The sequence below is a fragment of the Misgurnus anguillicaudatus genome, chromosome 23, assembly GCF_027580225.2.
Source record: "Misgurnus anguillicaudatus chromosome 23, ASM2758022v2, whole genome shotgun sequence".
In the NCBI taxonomy this organism is placed as follows: domain Eukaryota; kingdom Metazoa; phylum Chordata; class Actinopteri; order Cypriniformes; family Cobitidae; genus Misgurnus; species Misgurnus anguillicaudatus.
This window is the reverse complement of record NC_073359.2, coordinates 5,391,338-5,408,232: the sequence shown is the minus strand read 5'-3', so window position 1 is coordinate 5,408,232 and position 16,895 is coordinate 5,391,338. Positions and strand designations below refer to the sequence as shown.

Here is a 16,895-nt window from a genome sequence, read left to right as displayed (position 1 = left end):
TCTGCACGTTAATTGCTTGCAGCCATAGATGTTGTATTTTTTATTTTGAGATTCTGCAGGAATCCCGAAAAACTTAACGGCAGACCTGGTGCGGTTTTCACAGCCCACGATGCAAGTAGGCATGTTTGACGATACCGAATAATATGCAACTCAACCCGCTGTAATGACTTTTCTGACCCCGACATGCGCAGTGGGAACCGCCTGTGACGTGAACTGTGAAGGGGTCTATTATTACATGTATAGGCTGCATCCATGTGTAAGAGATGAGCTATTATTAAAGTAATAAGTTATTAAACACTTGTATGCGCATGCTCAGTGTGGGTGAATGAATAGTCATGTTTCATATGTTTATGGTAGCATATACTGTAATGTGGACGAAGATTGTTAATTTGGAAATCCCAGTATAGATAAGGGCCGTTTTCTTTCCTTTTTAAATTATTTTATTTTGAATTTTGCATATTACAGTATACATTTAAGAACATATCATGGAAAATAGCAGAAGTAATAATAGCAAAAAACAAAAAAAAACAAAAAAAAAACAAGAGGTGGTCTTGCAAGGGCATACAATTACATTTCAAAGAAAAACAGTACAATCAAAATGAGTGATAATAGACTCAAGGGGATCGCACACCGGCCGCGCAGCGCCTAGGAGAACTCGGAGGTATTGTAAACCGGAAGTGCACATTAAATAGCGCGAGCTTCGTCAGATAGCGTCTACTTCAAAATGTGAAATATACGTTAGCAGCCAATGTTAATCATTAATGATGTGGGACACATATGATGTTATTTAATGTAAAACTATGTGAGTGGCGCTCTGTGGCGCGACAGGGATTAGAACAACTTCCTGAGTCACAGCTGGGCGGCGCGGACAGGTGCCACCTGTCGGCGCCGGTGTGCGTACACTCATAGAAAACAATGTGTTACATTTTTTTAGAACGGCGCGGCGCTGTGCGGCGCCGAGCGGCGCGGCCGGTGTGCGATCCCCTTTACTGTCCTGGTTTAAGGGGATCCACAAAGGGTTGCCATACTTTTTGGAATTGCCGCTGGGATTTAGGGTCTAGAGAATGTATCCTTTACAATCGTATAACATGAATCAGTTCACTCATCCAGACTTTAAAACATGGGGGATCTGGTGCTTAATGTCTCAGAGGGTCGTTTTCATTTTAAAACGTTTTTTTTTTTTTTATGCAAATTCTCTAATGTAAACACCACCTTAGGCATAAAAGTAACATGTTCAGTTACAGATGCTGCAGCCAATATGGGAGCTCCTGAACTGCTGACCTGAGAACAAAGGCAAGGAAGCTTTACAGTCCATGAGTATCCAAACTCTGCCAACTCTTTTGGACCCAAAATGCTTGGTTCCCTTAGCCCTTTATAGGACCATGAAGCTGTTAGAAAACTCACTTCTGAGTGTGCATCGATAATTTCACAAGAAAGACAACAACAGCACCATGCACCGCCAGCTCAAGATGAAGGACCTTAAACATCAAGTACATTCTTTATGTTGTGTTGACACTGCCCTGGGACCCCCACCTTTGTGTTTAGCCATGCTGCAAAGTTAAGGTAAGTGATTAATAAATAATATTTTATCTGTAATTTAAAGGAACCATAAATTAAAAACTAACCAACCTTCTTTAGCATAGCCTTTACAAAGTGAAAGCTAAATGTAGTCAAAATATGCTGTTACCTGTTCTGTTATTGTTATAAGTTTGTTGGTCTGGGTTTTAGAAATGTCTAGAATTTTGTTAACAGGGTTGGAAAAGTTAGTAAGGTAAAACTGACCGCTTACTCTAAGTACTAGATAGTTTTCTTGACATTGACTTAACTTAGAAAAAAGGAAGGAAGTGAGATCATCTAGCAGGTACTAAAACGGAAATGTACAAACCACGAATGGGCAAATATTTGCACAACAACATATGTATGCATGTTTAATATTTTAAAATAAAATGTTATCATAATTATGTCAGTTGTCATAACAGTTGTGTGTTTCTGTAATTAGATTTTACTGTAATGAGGCCGATCTGAATTGTAATAACAGATTTATGGTCTAAGTGTCACAAGGAAACTAAATGTGTTTAATTATTTTTTTTTCAGGAATAATAAAAGTTCTTGCTTTATGTTTTATATTGTATTTGTGAGTTTCTACAAAGTGAAAAAATGAACTCCAGACTCTTATTACTGATCCTGCTGTTATACATTCAAGGTATGAACACTATTGAGTGAACAACAGTTTTGTTGTTGTATTTGCACTGAAACTTCTATTCTTAGACTCAATGCACAAACTCTCCTGACGTATTTCTGAAAGAATCACAGCCACCGTCTTTACTTCTGGATAGCGCATTTCCTATATGAGTGTACTCGCAGCAAAATGCTTTTATACGATTCATTTGACAGCAATTTATAACTGAAGTATATGTATAGCCTTACATAGTTAAAGGGACACCCTACTTTTTTGAAAATATGCTCATTTACCAGCTTCCCTAGAGTTAAATATTTGATTTTTACCGTTTTGGAATCCATTCGGCTGATCTCCAGGTCTGGCGCTAGCACTTTTAGCATAGCTTAGCATAATCCATTGAATCTGATTAGACCATTAGCATCACGCTTAAAAAATAACCAAAGAGTTTTAATATTTTTCCTATTTTAAACTTGACTCTTCTGTAGTTATATCGTGTACTAAGACCGACAGAAAATTAAAAGTTGTGATTTTCTAGGCAGATATGGCTAGGAACTATACTCTCATTCTGGTGTAATAATCAAGGACTTTGCTGTTGTAACATGGCTGAAGCAGGCGTAGTGATATTATGCACTGCCTGAAAATAGTCCCCTGACATTGAAAGTTATTGAGGGGAATATTTTCGTTTGCTGCATAATATCATTGCGCCTCCTGCAGCCATGTTACTGCAGCAAAGTCCTTGATTTTTACGCCAGAAGAGAGTGGAGTAATGTATGTAAATATATCCTACTCTACATGTTTTAATAATGTATTTAACTAAATGGATTAATAATACAAGAATTAAAATGAACTGGTCAGAAACAGAGATGATTTAGCATAAGATGAGAATACTTAACTTCCACTCAAAGTTGTCAATGTAGCTTGAAATATATCATTTAAAAAAAAGCCCACCAGCGAGTGGGTAGAAAGTGGAGGAGGCTGTTTTTCAATGCACCAGCTTAAGAAAAAAGGAAGGAAATGAGATCATATAGTATATATATACTGACACATTTTTAAAAATGAACATCACTTTTGTTACACAGTGTAGCAATGACTTTGTAAGAGAAAACAGAGATATTTTAATCTGAATCGAGACTAAGATGAAAACATTTTTATTGTTACTGTAGATTTTCTAAGCAAATATTTTGTCAACTTTATGAATTGTGAATTTATGTTAGATTATTCACAAAGGGTAAAGCATGGAGGTTAACTCTGCATTAATATCACTGATTCTACTGACAAACATTCAAGGTAAGACAACAGACTTTATCTGCTTTACATTATTCTGAATGTTTGAGAAATTACTAAGTATAGCCTAATGTTAACCATATTAATCAAAACGTAAATGTGGTGGGATTTGCCTTACAACTCAAGTATCATGCATTTTACACGGCATAAAAAGACTATTTCCTTACTTATGAACATACTTGGATACTTAAATATTTGGACGGGATTAGTTTTAGATAGGGAGATGGGGTTAAGCCATTTCTATCAGATCTTCTCAGAGATTTTAGTCCAATCCGAATGCTCCACCAGTAATTATTACGGACCTTCTGTAAAAAGGTCCGGAGACTTCAGGTAATACTAATCCAGTGCGAAAAGACCAGCTAAAACTATACACGTAAATTTTGTCATTTCCTGTTACTTTGCAGGTTTCTTTCAAATATGAAAGCGCTTAAAGAAGCATACACTTGCATTTTAGGCAGAAAACAAGTCAGTGGCAAGTCAGTTCCACACCAATACCATGACACAGATTTCAAAATCAGTCAAACAAGTCAAAATCAGTTCGCAAAGGCACAGACCAGTTTCTAAAACTGGCGTTCTCCCCAAACTGAAATTAAACACAGTGTTTCGAGTCTTATTCTGGTCTGTGTCATGTTGTTTGCACATGTTATATCAGGAAGCAAGGTAATGTGCTGAACAGTGTTTGGGAAAGTTATTTTTAAAAGTAATGCAATAAAATATTAAGTTACTCCCAAAAAACTAATTGCGTTACTTAGTTACTTTTCATGAAAAGTAATGCTTACGTTACTTTTAGTTACTTTTGCATTACTTTTTCTTGGCTGAGGCTTGATCTCTTTAAGGCCTTGCAGATGTTTTCATCTCAGTTTCTGACTCAAACTTTTCCCACACAGGCGTTTACGCATGGAGTGCATAATGTGACTATGTTTAGTTTAATTCAGTCCATCATTTTTTAAACAAATTAATTTAACTAAAAAGTAACTTGCATTACATTTGATTTTTTCATGTGTACATTCAAGAAGTAATGCGTTACTTTACTCGTTACTTCAGAAAAGTAATATTATTACGTAATGCACGTTACTTGTAATGCGTTACCCTCAACACTGGTGCTGCGTAATCAAGTTACCCCTCCCACTTCTGAATGTTTTACTGAGATTTCTAATCCCGTGCGAATTGACCATCAATATTACAGACGTCCTATGGTAAAATTACATTACGCCATCTACCCCTGTAAATAAAATCCCGTCTGAATAGGCTATAGATCATTGACAAAGTCACTCATTTTCTCTGTGAAAATGTTGGTCTTAATGAAGTTATTTTTTTCTAGGCTATCTGACCTACAATTTAACAGTGAAGTGCGAACCGCAGAACATGTGTGCATTAAGGCAGGACAATGTGACACTGAAGTGTAATTACTCGGACATCAACATCAAAACTGGGTTCTGGTTCAGTCAGAAACAGAGAACAAACTGGAGAAACAAAGATGAACCTGAAGATTTGACTTTAGATTCAGATTACTCAGGACGAGTGAATCAAGAGATCACTGAAGATTACTCACGACTCACAATATATGACACGAGAGAGAGAGACAGTGGAGAATATCAGCTCATGATCATTATGAAGGATGGAGTTAAACATCTCAGCTCAGTCACAGTCAATCTAACAGTCACAGGTACATTTACATTCTCATCAGTCCAGTTAAGATTTTCTTCATTTGTAAATGTTAATGTTTCTCTGTGTTTTACTATATTCAGTGCTGCAGGTGAAGATTCATCAGGAATCTACAAAGAAAAATCAGAAATTAAAACTTACTTGTGACACCTCCTGCACTTTACCCTCAAAACCTAAACAGATCTACTGGAGAAAAGATGGACAACATATAAAAAAACATGAATCTAATATCTTAGAGACTGTGTCATCTGCTGCCTACTCCTGTTTTCTTAATGCAGAAATCTCTGCCCCTGTGCGTAAGTGTGACATTTACTTACATATGAACAAATATTTCTATTGTATTACTGCTTTTTTAATAAGCCTATGTGTACATACACTTTATGACTCTTTCAGGTCTTTCTAACAGTAGCTGTTGGGGTGTGACTTACACCTCTACAAGAGTTTGTGCTTTAGTGGGATCAACAGTAGATATTCACTCTTCATACTCACATCCCACTGGATATACAGTAAAGCAAACATACTGGCATTTACCAAAGAAAAAACAAGAAAAATTTCAGGACCTGCATGAGAATCGTAAGTTCGCTGGTCGTGTGGAGTATATGGACAACACACTGAGAATCAAAAACGTCAAGAAGAGGGACGCTGGTGAATATCGTTTCAGGATCATCACTAATAAAAACTCTTACTCTGGTTCACCTGGAGTCATTCTCACTGTTACAGGTAAACTGTTTTACTATTTGGGTTCATAATAATGATTTGTGTATCAGTAGCTTCACTGATATATGGAAAACCAGGACTGGATCTAGACTGTTGTCACTGGGGGTGGAGTGAAAATATTGGGGGGGCATAATGCTTTAATACTGAATATTTATTATAGTACATTTTAAGCCACTGCTAAAAAGTAGGTTTTTTGGTTTCAGCTAGCAAAAACCGTAATGTAAAGTAATAGGTTTGTGTTTATTAGATACAAAAGTGAGAAGCAGCCCAAACCCTGTGATAGATGGAGAAAAAGTGATATTAAGCTGTTCAACTAAATGCACTCTGGATAGCAAACATACTTACATCTGGTATAAGAATGGACAACAGGTAACAGATGGATTGACATTATTAAACAAGCTGTACCTGGACTCAATCAACAGTGAGGAGCTACAAGAGTATTCCTGTACTGTAAGAGGTAACACATGATAATGATGCATTCTTATCTCTAAAAGAGAGAATCTAAGTTTTTTTTTTTTTTTTAATAAACAGATCCAGTTCCAAAGAAAAGCATGGAAACACGAATCATCATATTGTTACTATCTGTGTTTCTCATTATTGCAGTCATAGGAGTCCTTTATTGTAGGTAATGTTCAAATGTTAAAATATTTTATTATTTATTCCACATTATAAGTGGGTGTAGGTTTATCTTTAGTTTTACAAGTTTTAAAACCCTTTATTTCAATACATGAATGGTCCTATCCACCTTATTTCCGAACGCAGAAGTAAGAGATTATTATTTCCCTTTTTCATGCGAGACGTCCATTTCAATAGCCGATAGAAAACAGTGTAGTGGGAGCGCACATAAAACATGATTAAAACAGTTATGGTAAATATTTACTACACCTGCCATGTATTTAATAATTTTATGATGTTGCTCAGGGGTGACTGGTCTTCAATACGCAACAGAGACATACCAGTAAATGGGAAAGTCAGTCGAGTGTTTGTACCTGGAATAGACCAAGAATTTGTGTTTTTAACCTTTCAACCAATTGTTTAAAATGTCACAACTGTCCCTCTGGTGTGAGTTTTTTTTAAACAACCATTTTTAATCTATTTGTTTGAGTTTTTATGGCGACACATCAAGCCTCACACGGTCTGACAGTCAGCAGCATCTTTCTCATTCAACACATTGTAATTATTTGAGCAAATCATAAAAAACATTAAACAATTACAGTTATTCAGTATTGCATTCGTTTTATGAAAACATTAGTACATCGCTCCTTACGCACTAGAGCTTATGAAAGTATTTGCTTATTTAAAAAATATTTGTTTTTCTCTTTTAAAACAAAAAAGTACACGCAAACACATTCACAACTATTATAAACATTAATTAATTCGCAGTTTATGTTGTATATATTCTGTACTGTAATTGCATTTTTGTAATAATATATAGTAGCAGAATAAATAAATTAACTTGTATTTCAAATATTTTGCTATATATGAACCCTTTAAACACTTTCCTGAGGAGGAGGAGAAAGTATATATCATCTCAGAAATGTGACAACGCAAATCTGGCTGTACAGGTGAGAACAATAACAACAAATATTTTGGCTCATTTATCAATCTAACGTAAAAACAACCACAAATCTGTGCACAAATATCATGACAGGGTTCATGTGTGATTCATAAAACATTTGTATGCCACCAATCTTATCCTTCAAATAATCGTACGTTGATAAATGTGTCAGAAAACTATTGTAACTTGAATATACGCCCATACTTATATAAATGAAGATTGTTTATTGTCGGTAATATTTTTATTTCTCTGTTTCTCCAGCCCAAATCCCATCCAGACTCATCAACATTGGACAACTCCACACCTCTATATACGGTTTCTGACTTTACCCACCAGACTCAGTCAGATGAGCAGATCATTCATTATTCAAGTATTCATTTCAAACAGTCTCACAAGACCACGTCTTGCACCCCTACTGTTATATATGAATCAATTGAAGATGTTCATTATTCCACTTTGAAGTTAAAATGACCATTAACTAAATCATGCTTTGTCAACTGCTTCTGTCCACCATGTTGTAACAAACATGTCTTATGTCTAGGCCTGTGTTTTTGTATATATGTAGTTTCAATGACCAGAGGGTGGCAAGAGAGGTTTCATGTGGCATTTATTGGTAGAAAAGCTTGTCACACCATAGCAACAGTAAACCAGAGGTGAGGTAAATGTTCGATTTTGAGGACATTGCCAAGATGACCCCAAAGGAAACTGAGTTGTTTAAAGGGATTATGAGCGGACAGCTCTAACTATTGCATTAGATACTGCTAATGTATTTCCTTATTTGTTTTTGTATTGTATATTGCTTAATGTATTGCCTGTTATCAGTCATACATAAAAAAAAATCATGCTAATATAGTATTGCAAACGTCTAATTTGTCCTATGCAAAAAAAAAAAAAAAAAACACTGACAATAAGTAGTCAAAAAAATTAGTGGTACCCTTTCAAAAAGTTTACACCTAATGAGTTCATATTAGTACCTCGTACAGTTTATTATTGTATACCTTATGTATAAATGTTTGTACCTGCTACAGTGACAGCTAGGGGCCATTGTTCAACCATTTTCTGACAGTTTACAAACACGTGACTATTATTAATATTCAACATTACAAAATAAAAGTTGTATTAAAAAGGTATATTACATGTTATAGTAGTTCCTTAGTAGCAAACACGTAAATATTGCATGATTCATGAAAATGATATTTGTGATAAGTGTGATTTTTCTTACTATAAACAGACGAAAAGAGGAACTGAAGTATTATTACAAAATATTTACGACACATTGCACACCAATTTCCACTTAAAAAAAGCTTGTGGCATAAACTGTTAATAAAGTAAAATAATTATTATTATTAAAGTTTTTTGCAGACAAAACATACAAATTTAAGTAAATTATGACCTTATTTCATCCGGTTTTTCATTCTCAGACTTAAACACCCTGATTTGTGTTTCCCCTTTAAGAGGGTTCGGCCTGGCTCGGTGTCCCCGCCCACTTCGATGTTTGACAGCCTACACGCTTCAGAATAACTGAAGTTTCACTCACACATAGCTTCCCTTCTTTTTTAAGCACACTGCGTGTTTATTCATGCTTATTACACGGCTCTCTGGAATGCTTGATTCTGATTGGTCAGTTGAGACATTTGCAGGTTCGTTCTTTTCAAATAATAACCGCTCCAAAGTAATAACGCATAGCCGGTGCTACTTGTATGTTTTAAATCCCTCCGCGCCAACAAAGATTACTGTTTGGCGCCATCTTGTGACAAACACTGGACAACCACAATTAAGAATGGAACATTTTGACATTCATTTTAACATGTACGGAAAAAACGAAACATTTAAACAGTGGCTAGAAGAACGAACAACGACAAGACAAAGAGAGCTTACTGAGACTGAACTTGACAAAATAGAGCATGACAGCTACGAAGCCAACACACAAAGAAATACAGAATGGGCATTAAAACTTCTCAAAGTGGCTAAAAGAGAAAAAAATGGAGACAGACAAGTATGAAGCAGAGGATCTTAATAAGGTATTACGATCATTTTATGCATCTGTGCAAAGTTTCGAGGAAGGATAAAAATGTATATTTAAAACAAATATGCCAATAAAATGTTTCAAATTCATATTTATGTCCAGTTTTTTTCTTACGTGGCAAGTAGCCGTGTAATAAGCGGGCTGCCTCTACATTGTCCCTTTCATATTCAACATAACACACAAGCAGATTTAATTACCACCTGTGACTCATGACCTGGTTGGGGCTTTTCAACGAAATCCAGCGTTAAACAAACACACACGCAAAACTCTGTTGCTACCCTGGATAAACAAACTATATCCAATGTGTCCATAATGCTGGCTTACCTCTCCTTACATCCAAAAACACACTATTATTTTTTGCCATTGTTGAGTGTTGATATAAAACAAAGCTGTTGTGTGAAGTGATGCCTGTGACTATTACTTGAATGAACAATGCTAATGAGAATCCTCGTCGTCCTGCTCTTACTCCGATTGATGTGTGGGCGTGTTTTTTCAGGAGAAGTACCCATAAAGGCAATATGATACGTAACGGCTACCCATGGTACGTAAGGGGTGCCCATGTTTGAAAAAAAACTTTCTGAAACTTGTAAGAAAGAGGAGGTATGAGTTTGGCCCAGAAATACTCCGTCACAAGCTTAACTGCTTTGTTGACACTTTGCATTTGTTTAGCATGAGGATTACAACTCTTTAATGGTGCTAATAAGTCAGAATGCATGAAATACCATTAAGTTAACCAGTCAATTAAGAGAAAACGCTTCCCTGCCAATTATGAGTTTTTACGGTATTTCTGCTATTATCCACCAGGTAATGCTCTTACCCAACTTATAAAACCCAGAAGGCAACCCCTTAGGCTAAACAGTAAGTACTCCGTGTTTGTTTTGATCATCGCTCTGAATCTGATCTCTATCAAAAGTCCTTCACAAAAATGCAATTTTGTATTTTTGAAGAAACCTACCCATATTTGAGAGGTGATAAAAAGAGAACAAAATAAGGTAAGATGAAATGTTTTTTGTTTGTTTGAAAGCAGAGGGTCTGTTCTTTCATTTGATATATTGTATGTTTATATATTGAAATAAAAACCTTTTTCTGAAAGGCATTAAACTTCATAAAATCATAAAAAATGCGAGGGCTGGCAACTTTAAAAAAAAATGCTGGCAGGAAAAGAGTTAAGATGGATTTAAAAAAAATAAATAAACCAAAACTAAAGGGGATCGCACACCGGCCGCACAGCTCCGCGTCGAGTCGCGTCTAGGACAACTCTGAGGTATTGTAAACCGGAAGTGCACATTAAATAGCACGAGCTTTGTCAGATAGCATCTACTTCAAAATGCAAAATATACGTTAGCAGCCACTGTTAATCGTTAATGATTTGGGACAAATATGATGTTATTTAATGTTAAACTATGTAAGTGGCGCTGTGTGGCGCGACAGGAATTTGAGCAACTTCCTGAGTCACAGCTGGGCGGCGGCGCCGGTGTGCGTATACTCATAGAAAACAATGTGTTCGATTTTTTTTAGAATGGCGCGGCACTGAGCTGCGCGGCCGGTGTGCGATCCCCTTAATGCTTGACAAGCATTAAAAAGACAGTAAAGTTTTCACAAATACTTTTAGACACTGAATCATTTTCCAAATCTAACTAATGGGGACAAAAAAATTTGTACTTGAAAAAGATCATATTCCATTTATATTGGTTAAGAAGTGTTTTTCATATTGTACTTTGACCAATCACGTGATTGGAAATATGTCATCAGGCCCGTCGCGACAAGGCAGGCAAACCAAGCAATTGCTTGGGGCCCCGGAATTTTCTGGGGCCCCAAGACAACGACTGGTTGAGAATAAATGCAACGACAAACTGTGTCCCTTTGATAGTCAATGCAATGCAGTAAAGTGCAATGACACTGTTATTATCGGAATCCCCCTCAAGAGGGCCCCCTCTCAGTACTAGTCGCTGACAACAGGCAGCCAGCCAACCATGTGATCTCTGCTACCGGCAAAATACAAAACTTCGGCAGTCATCATAAAGCGGATTTATGCTTCTGGAAGCCAATAAAGAAAGGAAGAGGAGTATAAGAAAAAACAAAATAGTGGTAAGTAATAATTTACATTGGATGAAATAGCTCTACTTGTCTTGTGCAAATGATGTAATTTTGCAGCAGGTAGGCAGTAGCAAAAGTCTGTTTATGTTAGCTATACCTGCCTGACGGCAAATGCTGCTTGTAACGAACAGTTAGTCAACTTTTTTCTCGAACAAACGGAATATGGTTATATACTGTAATATGTTTTTTAACAAGATAAGGAAGACGCAGATCTGTTTCAAAATCGCTGTTTAATTCCATGACGTTGATGTAGCTTAGTAATAGGTTTGGATGAAAGTGCTAATGAAACGAACTATTCCACACCGTGATAATCTATTTAACAAAATAATGTATCTACCAAATGGGGTTAGGAAAACGACACGATAAATTCTGTGCATCAAACAATAGCTTGGGAAGTTTTTAAGCATTGGTGGTTGTGAAAGCAGACGTATCTCTTATAAATATCAAAATATGGAAATGCTATTGCTAAAATATCTTTTCGGTAACACTTTATAATAACCATCATTAATAGATGGTAAATTGTTAGTTATTTAATATTTAGTTATTGTCATTTAACTGTTAGCAAACTGATCGTTTCACTTAATAAATACTTTGTAAACAATCTATACGTTATTTACCAGAAAGAGGCAGAGGAACATTATTTTTTCATAGCTTATTTTAATGTGCTAGTGTCAGGATATACAGTAGTGACAGTTTATGCAAATATGACATTATTTACCAACAGATCTTGAACAGTTACTTTATTCTGTGTAGCAATGTTTACACTGTTACAAGTACAGTATCAGGACAACTCACGTGTTTCACTGGTACTGTTTATTAACTATTTAACAAAGTATTATAGTCATTTGTTGCAACTTTGTCTATGTTTATAGACAGTTTACAAACCAACAAAGTTAGTAACCCTTAACAAAGTGTTAGGAATATTTGGTCCGTCTATCTATGTAATGTTTATAGATGTTTTAAAAATGGTATCTTAAAGATTTACAAGCATTTTTAATCATTACCCGATACCTAATATATTATATGATAGATATGTTTGTTACAATAAACTGTTAATTTACAACACTACTAATAATTAGTCATTTAATTATAATTTCATTGTTTGTTAACAGTAAAAAGACTGTTTGCTAACAGCTAAATGACAATTAAAGATTAATTAACTATCAATTTACCATCTTTATATGATTGTTATTATAAAGTGTTACCATCTTTTCTTTCTCTCTCAAGGTGCTTTGCTTAAATTTCTCAGCGCGCAGGTTCTTCCTAAGGATACATCCACTGATGAAGGTAGAGTGAATTTCTCTCACTGAGCTGAGCTGTTTTTAGTGACCTCTTTCAATATGCTAACAGTGAAATGGTGAAATGTACTTAACAGGTAATTTCAGATTTTTTTTCAATTATTTTCCCAGCTACACCATCAACGTCATCCTCAACATCAACAGATGCATCACTTCTCAGTGCTGATGTTTCCTCTATAGCACAAGGTACCACAAGCTCTATAATTAGGCTATAGCTAAAATCATGCACAGCCCAAAGTTTAAACTGATAAGTGTGTGCTGTCTTATTGTTAGAAAAAAAACAGTGCAAATCACTATTGAATTCCCACCAAACTGTGTAAATAAACATTAAACTGTAAACCTTAAACTGTATGGCTATGCTGTGGTTCCTGTAGGCTTTGCGTGCGTGTGGGGGGGCCTCCATGTCCATTTTGCTTGGGGCCCCCAAATTCCTTCAAACGGCCCTGTATGTCATCAAGTCTCCCGATGTGTAGTGAGCCAGATAGTGTCCTTACCAGTACCCAAGCCCATGTGCGCAATATACTAGCTGGGTTATGTTCAAAATGCATTTTTGCTCCCTTTCAAGAGCACTTCGTGAAGGAGATGTGCGTAAACAAACTCTCCAGATAAAGAGAAAGTGATTGTTTTCATTGCTGTTTAAGTGTATTCTAATCGGCCATGCTATAAGACACAATAATTGTGCAACTCCCTGAAAAACACTGGCGGCCAGTGACTTTTTTGAGAGCGCACTTAACATTTAACCCGTCATGTGTGTGGTTCATCACTCGTCATGTCAAAATAGGAGCCTGCTGTGGACACTTCAAAGGTGTTTATAATAAAAGAGATGCTCATGTTTTGCCAGATACTCGCTTAATCTCATGTGTAATCAGAGTTTAGTGTTAAGTTAATGCCTTGCAAGTATTTTGTAAACATGAAAGTCTCTGTTGTCATAAACCCCTTTGACGCGTATACAGCAGGCATATATTTTAAATGACGCATGATGCATATAGGTTCACATGATGCAACAAACACGTATTTTGACATAACGAGCCACTCACATCACACTCAAAACTACATTTTGCACCGCTCAGAAGATAAGTCACTGGCCGCCACTGCTCAAAAGTATACAGATCAAGAGCTCTGATCTTCAAAGGAAAAGGGATATAGGGATGATCACTTCAACCACTAATTCAATAACTAGGTACTGTAGCTAGGGAACTGATTGAGACACAAGGAAACTCTTAAGAAACAGTGTTTGTGCAATTTATGTGTGAGCGTGTGAAAATCCGCTCTGGTGTCAGCTTTATCCTGCCACATACAGTGAGGAAAATAAGTTCTCCCACTTAGAAATCATGAGGGGTCTGAAATTGTTATCATAGGTGCATGTCCACTGTGAGCGACATAATATAATCTAAAAAAATCCAGAAATCACAATGTATGATTTTTTAACTATTTATTTGTATGATACAGCTGCAAATAAGTATTTAAACACATGTCTATCAGCTAGAATTCTGACCCTCAAAGACCTGTTAGTCTGCCTCTAAAATGTCCACCTCCACTCTATTTATTATCCTAAATTAATGCACCTGTTTGAGGTCGTTAGCTGCATAAAGACACCTGTCCACCCCATACAATCAGTAAGAATCCAACTACTAACATGGCCAAGACCAAAGAGATGCCTAAAGACACTAGAGACAAAATTGTCCACCTCCACACGGCTGGAAAGGGCTACGGGGAAATTGCCAAGCAGCTTGGTGGAAAAGGTCCACTGTTGGAGCAATCATTAGGAAATGGAAGAAGCTAAACATGACTGTCAATCTCCCTCGGACTGGGGCTCCAGACAAGTCTCAATGATCCTAAGAAAGGTGAGAAATCAGCCCAGAACTACACGAGAGGAGCTGGTCAATGACTTGAAAAGAGTTGGGACCACCGTTTCCAAGGTTACTGTTGGTAATAACTATAAGACGTCATGGTTTGAAATCATGCATGGCACGGAAGGTTCCCCTGCTTAAACCAGCACATGTCCAGGCCCGTCTTAAGTTTGATCCAGAGGAGTTATGGGAGAAAGTCATGTGGTCAGATGAGACCAAAATATAAATTTTTGGTCATAATTCCACTAAACGTGTTTATGTATGTTGTATATAGTGGTTGCATTTCTGAAATTTAAAAAAATCTTGATTATGTATATGCCCGACAAATGCAGCTTATGTGTATGTATTGTGGATATAAATAGTGTACAGTATAAATATCTTCCTAGATATGGACAACTGCAATGTTTTCATTTGTTTATAAAAATGAAAATGACAAAGAAAAGTTCTCAGTTACATGTGTTCTCTAAGGGAGTGCTTTATAAATTGGAAACTATAAAACATCATATGCATTGGTAACTACCAAACATTCAGTTTGTTAAAAGGTCATTTCCTCATCACTGCTCTTAGGAAATAATAGGAACCAGACATCATAACATGGGTTGCAGCAGCTTTAACTAACTTCTTTTCTTCAAATCAACAAGGGACGTTAAGTGATCCCTGCATCATATGATGTACGTATATCTAAGCTTTTAACTGAATCAACAAACAATTAAATGTGCATTGTCTTTTAGTCTGGACAAAATATGATGTTGTTTTGCAGTGTCAATTTATACAAATGAGAGACATCATGGACTTCATCTCAGTCTCATTACTGATCCTACTGCTACACACTCCAGGTAAGGTTAATTCCCTAACAATTGAACATGAGAAGAACAAGAAACGTCTGAATTTGGGTTTGTTGACCAGTGCGAATTGGCCTTAATATGAGAATGTAAATGTTGTATAATTCATTGCTAGTAAGTGAAGTATGAGTTGCCCTTTCTGGGTTTAGGATTTAAGTGTTTTCTTAAGTATCTTATGAGACGGATCTGTCTTATATCTCGTATGTAAACATTTCAGTTTCAGGCTCTTTCAAATTTCTTTCCTGGCATGAGACTTGTCACGAATACAGTATTTGTGCTTTAAAGCAGAGCAAAGTGACACTGAGGTGCTCTTACTTAAAAACTAACATCAAAACTGGGTTCTGGTTTAGCAAGAAACAGAGAACAAACTGGAGAAACAAAGATGAACCTGAAGATTTGACTTTAGATTCAGATTACTCAGGACGAGTGGATCAAGAGATCACTAAGTACAACTCAGAGCTCATAATATCAGATGTGAGAGAGAGAGACAGTGGAGAATATCAGCTCATGTTCATTATGAAGGATGGAGTTAAACATCTCAGCTCAGTCACAGTCAATCTAACAGTCACAGGTACATTTACATTCTCATCAGTATCGTTCAGATTATTTTAATTTTTAAGTGTTTCTCAATGTTTAACTTTATTCAGTTCTGCAGGTGAAGACACATCAGGAATCTAAAAATAAAAATGAGAAATTAAAACTTACTTGTGACACCTCCTGCACTTTAACCTCAAAACCTAAGGGTTTTAGCTGGAAAAAAGATGGACAACATTTAAGAGAATCTACAAGCATTTTTGTGTCATCTGGCGAATATGCTGCCTATTCCTGTTCTCTTAGTACAGACTTTAAAATCTCCTCTGCCCCTAGGTGTGAGTGTAACATTCACTTACATATGAACAAACATTTCAATCAAGTTACTGCTTTACAAACATGTAAGCACATCTGACTCTTTCAGGTCTTTCTAACAGTAGCTGTTGGGATGTGTCTTACACCTCTACAAGAGTTTGTGCTTTAGTGGGATCAACAGTAGATATTCACTCTTCATACTCACATCCCACTGGATATACAGTAGAAGAAACATACTGGCATTTACCATACAACAAAAAAAGACAAATTTCAGGACCTGCGTGAGGATCATCAGTTTGCTGGTCATGTGGAGTATATGGACAACACACTGAGAATCAAAGACGTCAACATGAACGACTCAGGACAATATCTATTCAGGATCAACACTAACAAATCAAAATTTTCTGGTTTACCTGGAGTCATTCTTACTGTTACAGGTAACTGCTTGTTCTTTATCAGTACCAAGACTCTTTGTTTTTTGTTTTTCATGGTGACCTTTCTTATCAGATACACGGGTGACGAGCAACCTAGCC

The 16,895-nt window shown here is 36.3% G+C and overlaps 1 protein-coding gene and 1 long non-coding RNA gene across 2 annotated transcripts in view; both read left to right on the top strand.

Annotated features, from left to right (window-relative positions):
* LOC129454229 (basement membrane-specific heparan sulfate proteoglycan core protein-like) overlaps nucleotides 1-16,895 on the top strand; it is a 164,777-nt gene that overhangs the window by 5,239 nt on the left and 142,643 nt on the right. The window lies entirely within an intron of this gene.
* On the top strand, nucleotides 15,220-16,081 carry LOC141359239 (uncharacterized). The gene is made up of 3 exons (XR_012365650.1): nucleotides 15,220-15,345; nucleotides 15,435-15,510; nucleotides 15,734-16,081. It is a non-coding gene; the product is annotated as an uncharacterized lncRNA (long non-coding RNA).